Source organism: Pithys albifrons, chromosome 8 (genome assembly GCF_047495875.1).
Source record: "Pithys albifrons albifrons isolate INPA30051 chromosome 8, PitAlb_v1, whole genome shotgun sequence".
Lineage (NCBI taxonomy): Eukaryota > Metazoa > Chordata > Aves > Passeriformes > Thamnophilidae > Pithys > Pithys albifrons.
In genome coordinates, this window is record NC_092465.1 from 7,851,532 (window position 1) to 7,857,809 (window position 6,278).

At 41.1% G+C, this 6,278-nt stretch overlaps 1 long non-coding RNA gene across 2 annotated transcripts; it reads left to right on the forward strand.

Annotated features, from left to right (window-relative positions):
- Positions 1-1,421: 1,421 nt before the first annotated feature.
- Positions 1,422-5,289, forward strand: LOC139675093 (uncharacterized). 2 transcript variants are annotated; one of them, XR_011698424.1, is made up of 3 exons: positions 1,422-1,671; positions 2,959-3,133; positions 3,854-5,289. It is a non-coding gene; the product is annotated as an uncharacterized lncRNA (long non-coding RNA). The 2 variants fall into 2 exon arrangements; XR_011698423.1 differs by having other exon boundaries at positions 3,080-3,133.
- Positions 5,290-6,278: the final 989 nt, after the last annotated feature.

The following is a 6,278-nucleotide window of genomic DNA, read 5'->3' on the forward strand; positions in this document are numbered from 1 at the left end:
AATTATATAAAGTTCATGGGAAAATATTTTAGTTATCCCTTTTTTCTCTCTGAATCTCTAATTCTCTCCCCCTCATTCCCACTCCTCTTGACAATAATTTCTATCTTTTTTCCATGGCATACTATTCCTACTAAGAAAACACATGCTTTGAACAGCTGGAAATGCCAACCTGCTGCCACAAGGCCTGCTCTGACATCTGACACTGTCACCTCAGGATTGCCTGCTGGCAGTGAAGATCTTCCTCAGTGGAACCAAGAGCTGATTGCTGCCAGCCTAAAGAAGACATGTAAAATGTTCCTGCCACCCCAGGAGTACCTCTTGCTCTTTGTTGACAAAAGGGGCTCCTAGCAAAAATACAGTGTGGAGACAGCACATAAAGGGTTGTGAGACAAATCCAATCCTTTTATATAGACCAGCTGATATATCCCACATGTTTTGTGACTGTTACTTTGATTGCCCAACTACTGGGTGATTTTCTTTGTTACTGTAGCTTCCAGTCTTAACTTCCCTTTGACATAAGAGGTATCAGGAATAATCACTGCATGCAGAAACCAGCAAGCAATATAGACTGCTCAAGAGTCATTAGTTTTACAGGACATCCATTCAGATGAATAAAAGACTTCAGTCTAGGCCAAAGGCAATAACTCTTCCAAGATGGACTTTGGTTTGCTCCTAAATAAACATTTGATAAGGAATAGAAATTATCTGAAGTCACTATCCTAGAAAGATAATCTTTCCAGACACTACCCAGAAAGAAGGAACTGAAATTTATAAAAATACAAAGCCTTAAGTCAGACTTGTGTACTACCTACAGGAAGAAAAGGCACTCTAGGAAAAGAAGAAACCTGTAACTGAAAAACAATAATCAAAATCCTAAAAGGATAAGTCCAAAAGTCTCCTAGAAAATGTTTTCTGTGAGTTTGCAGGTTTTAGAGTTGGTTTTGGGTTCTGTCTACTTGTGAGCTACGTTCACCAAACCATTTGCAAACTCTGTGTGAGACCTGTACAGGACACTCCAGGTGGATGGCTGACTCAGGGGCTCTGCAGGACACTCCAGGTGGATGACTGACTCAGAGACTCTGCAGGACACTCCAGGTGGATGACTGACTCAGAGACTCTGCAGGACACTCCAGGTGGATGGCTGACTCAGGGACTCTGTAGCTTCACTGCAGCTCTGGAGGCTGTGCAGGACTTAGAAGAGACCCCCCTCCAATTTTCAGCACCCACCTCCAACATAATTCTTGGTAGAGGATCTGCACCCAAGAGATATGCTTGGAGTGCCAAAGAGCACTTTTTCACACAGCAGACTTGAAGTGGGTAGGGCAGTGCAGTTTCATGAGCATCCTCCTCTCCTGGGTGAGGTTTATGTACACACAGTTTGATGAAGTAAAGGAATTAAGAAGTGAGCAAACCAAGGGGCAGGCTTGAGACTCAGTGGGTGCCAGAGGGTAATTGTGCTCTTCCATTCTGACCAGGCTCAGCAGAATTGCTGTCAGAGACTCCTGCAAGCTGAGGTTTCTTTCTCTCCTCTTTTCGTCCTGAAATGGCAAAGTCTCATTCTACCAACACTGAGGTCAAGCCTGACCACAGGACTGTAGGAAGCCCCAGACTGGAGACTGCTGCCCTGGAAGTTACATAATGCTGCTCTAAAAATAAATGTCAGTATTAAATGTAAGTACTTTACATCTTTATCATCATTATGTGGTGAATCCAGAGAGAAGGAGCTGAGGAAGCACTAAATGTGGTCAAAACTGCCATTTCCTTTTGTTAACTGAAAATACAAGCTATTTTATTTGCTCACTTTGCTGTTATTGACAGAAATTATTTTCCTCCCACACCGTAACATTTTGGAATACAGTATCATGCCTGCACTCTTCCTGTGACTGTGCTGTGTAAAGCACCATTGTTTCTTTCCCACTTTGATTGCAGCATGGCTCATGGAGGCTGCTGTTTCCAAGGCATTGCATCTCTTATTTCTAAGCTGTGAGAAATGACAGATCCAGCTTCTTGAACTGAAGGGAGGCACACCCTTCCCAGGGAACCTGGGATGTGTCCCTGAGCAATGCTCCTCTCCACAGTCCCTACCAGAAATGTAGGAAGCAGCTCCCATACGCAAAGAGATTTCTCTCTCTCCCTGAGCAGGCGGCCATAAAGCTCTTCCCCCTTTCTCCTGCACAAGATGGCAATGTTTATCTCTTTAGAGAGGTTGTCAAAAATCCAGATGGATAATTTCTGAATATTCTAACCTTCCAAAATATTTTCAAGTATTCTAACCTTTGGGAAACATGTTAGTATGGATTTCTACAAATATACAAGCTCTAACAAGTCATTGCTCTTTTTTCCAGTCATAGGCTTTTTGAAACCATTTACATCTCTACTATGTTACAAATTGCTTAATAATTGTTTTTGACAGGTTAAACTGCTAGTGAGTATAAAAGAAAATAATCCCAAGGTAGTGAGCTGAACAGTTCAGTGATTCTCTAACACATTACACTGCTGGAAAGCCTTAAGGAGCACAAAAGATGGGAATCCCACAGACCAAGGTTAAAACAAAAAAATTACTCCCTAACCTTATAGCACCCATAGGAAACCAAAACTCTTCTGTAGAATTTTAAATTTGCAACATTAATAAAATAACTGCATTAAAATGCCATCATTTGTGTTACTAGTCCATGGAAACATTTTAATTCCTTTTTATCTCCTATGAGATCCTTCCCATTAGGATTTCTCTAAATTATACCTCCTGTCCTTCAGTGTTGTGGATTAATAAAGCTTCACTAATGAGGATTAAATACCTCAAGAATTCTGTGATGTGTGCAAACAGCAACACTGTAAGGCAAGATTTGCATTCAGAACCAAGAACTTTGTTCAATTTTCAAAAACCTGGAACTATGCTGCAGAACTTCCCTAGGCAAAATTTAACTGCCTTCAATGAAAGCTTTGCTTTTTCCTTCGTAGGTTCATTACACTGAAGATCAGAAGTGAAGAGCCTATTCAGATCCCATGACAATTCCCCAGTCCCCCTGCAGTATATACATTAGCTTCTGTTTGGCTAAGATATCTGTACCCTTCTTAACAGGGAGACCTCAAGAGATGAAGGCATCATTGTTTCTTCAAAAATTTCCTTTAAAATGTAAGTACAGTTTCTTATTTCTACTTGTTTGATTTCTGCCTCCAGACACTACACCTTGTTGTGACTCTCAATGTAAGTTAAACAGCCCTTCAAAAAATACTTGTAGTCTGTTCCAGTCACCTGTGTGTTGTCACCTATGTGTGATCTTCCTGAGTATTTCTTCCTCATGAAGAGATGCTACCCCTGGCCCTCTAGTAATATTTATTTGTTTTCTACATGGAATCCAGCTTTTTACATCTCTCAAGTGAGGGATTCACATCAAAAACCATTATTGCATGTGGTGTCACCAGGATGGTACACCTGGGAGGTCCCTTCTCAGTCTGTTCCCTCATTTTTAGTGCATGTTTCACTGAAGCTGTAAAAGGCAAAATTTTTCATCACAATATAAGGAAAATATTATCAAAATCTACACAACCACCATTATCAACACACTCATAATCCCATTCAAAATCAAGTTTGCTGCATCAGCTATATTTTTCAGAAAAACTGTGCTGATTAGCATTTATTATATTTCTGTCCTTTGAATCTCTGTAAGTTCCTTATTAACTTTTCCATTATTTTACACAAGACTGACATATGGCTAAGAGTATAGATTCTTCCTCATGTAAAGTTTTTGAAGGTTTTGGAAAATGTTATTACATTAGATATTTTACCCCACATTTCATGATTTTGAAAAAGATCACAAGGCCAGACGTGCCCTTTTAATTATCTTCTTTTCAGTTTTGTAAAGTACAAGACATCCAAGTCTGCTGATTTAAACTTAAGTCTTCCTTCTGTGATATCAACCAAGAAACTCCATTGAACACTTCTGAATCACTACAGACAATTTTACTGTCTTCGCCTGAAAACAGCTTAACACTTGAGTAGGATCTGAACGATTGGGCTGTGATTTGACTGGAATATTCCATGACATCACATGGCTGTATTAATTTCTGAGCTCTACTTTTCTCTATCTGCTTAGTAAAGGGCTGGATACTACAATCCTACCGCAATCAACTGCAATAGTTCTTCAACAGGTTGGGGTCCAACTTCAACTGAATTATGAATGAAAAAACCTGTTGAAATGAGCTTTCCAGCTCCCCCACTTCACCTTACTATTCCTGAACTAACAGTAGGAAGCCAGTATCTGGAAAAGATGAATCACTTCTATTTGCAATTTAAGCATACTGATGTATTAGCTGTGATGGAGGTTTTTTGGGACTTTGGGAGGTGTGAATCTGTGAGTTTTTTACTGGGTGCAAACAGAGGAATGCAGGCTGCAAATGCCAAAGTTCTACTTTATGTTACTAAACTACTCCTAGTTTGACATGTATAAATAAATATATACTGAGGGACAAGTGTACCCATTAACCAAGAACTGCAGTAGCTCTATGTGGAAGGAATCTTCTCTGTGCTCTGTTGTTCTCTTTTAGGCTGCTTATAAGGACAGTTGTTTGTTTTTGCAGCAATAAAGGATTAAGGCTTTTGGGTTCTGCTGAAATAAGCCTGCAGTCCTTATGCTGCAAACTCAGAGCGCTTCATCAGAAGGACAGACTTAGCAAAACACACAATAAAAGTGGTATCAGTTTTACCTTATTAGAATAGCTAACACAAGCACACTGCTAGAAAAAGTCTGTCTGGTTTTAGAGGTACACAGGCTGTGTTTTCAGCACTAGTTTGGATCCTGAAGTACACTGGAATGCCCAAAAGTATGGCATGGAAGTATCTCTTATTTATGATAAAGAAGTGTCAGCGTGAATTCTGAATTAAAAATTGTAAAGCTGGATTTCATGCCCAACAGTAGATTTCCAAACAATATACTTTGTACTATGGTCATGTTTCAGTGCCGAGCTGTATAATTTATCCTACAGATGTCATTGCACACTCTCAGATTACCATGAACTTCAGACACTGATATAAACATTTTATTAAGTTGTTCTAATGCATTGCTGCCATGATGAAGCTCTGGAAATAGAATTGATTTGGCTTGAATGTTTGGGTAAGGTATTTCACAATGACCTCAGAAGTATCTCCAAAGTAAAAGTCGTGTGAAAAAGAAAACCTTCAAACCCCAGCCTTTAAAGGGAAATGAAGGATGTGGTGGTGTGCAGAGCTTAAACTCAAAGCTACCCAAGTAAGGACCGAAGTTCATTGCCACACTGGGACAAATGGCAAGTGTGACACAAGATACTGGCCTCAAGGCAGCTCCCTGCAAACAGGGCTGCACTGGATCTCCTGCCCCCTCACTAAAGGCAAGAACTGGAGGCAATCACCTGAGGCAGGCAAACTGCCCCTTGGACTTGCTGCAGCAAGGACAGAGCAAAAGCTGCTGTTGTGCAAGATTCCCCACAAACCAGCTGGGGCAGGAGGGGTGTTGAAGCAATCCCACTGCATGAGGTTCTTGCAGCTGAGGCTGGCTGCACACTGGCACAGCTTCCTTTAACTGCTGGGAAAGTCAAGTCCACCTTTGGCAGCACCGACAGCTGTTCCCCAGGCTCCAGGCTGGGCTCTCCTGCCCTGCCCTCAGGACTGGGGTGGTTTAGTTATATGGGATTACAGCTAAAATCCCTGCATCCTCTCACTGATACCGGTTGGCACAGGACAGTAATAAGCACATGTTTAAGTGTGACTGATGTTGGTTTAGATGCTTAGAACAAGGTAGCTACTCCTTAAAAGGGAACTGAGCCCTAGCCTTGTAGATGGCTGAAAAACTGGCAGACCAGTGGCCAAGCTCTTTCTTCCAGCTCCAGGAGTGACCCTGAGTATTCCACAGCATTCTGCTTATTCTGAGATTAAGGCAGAAGGAGAAGGAAAGAAGAGCTGGCCCTGGTCTAGAGACATTTGCCTTGTTATGTTAATGCTGACAATTTGCATTACCCTTATCTTCTTTATCCCTCTCTCCCATACTGTAGGAACTGTAGCCAGCTCAGTGGAGAAGCAGAAGCTGACTGGGAAAAGTTTTTCAGCTTTTCCTGGAGGAGATGAAGATTATTATTTACCTATTGAACAGCAATATTACCTTAAATAAAAATATGCCGAATCAATTTAATAACCAGCTAGGAAAATACTCACTGTGCTTGAAGTTGGACCCTTAGAGCCACTGAATAGTTTAGCAAATGTCTTCTTTCACATCTGTATGGTTGTGTAAGAGTGGTCAACTCTGTAG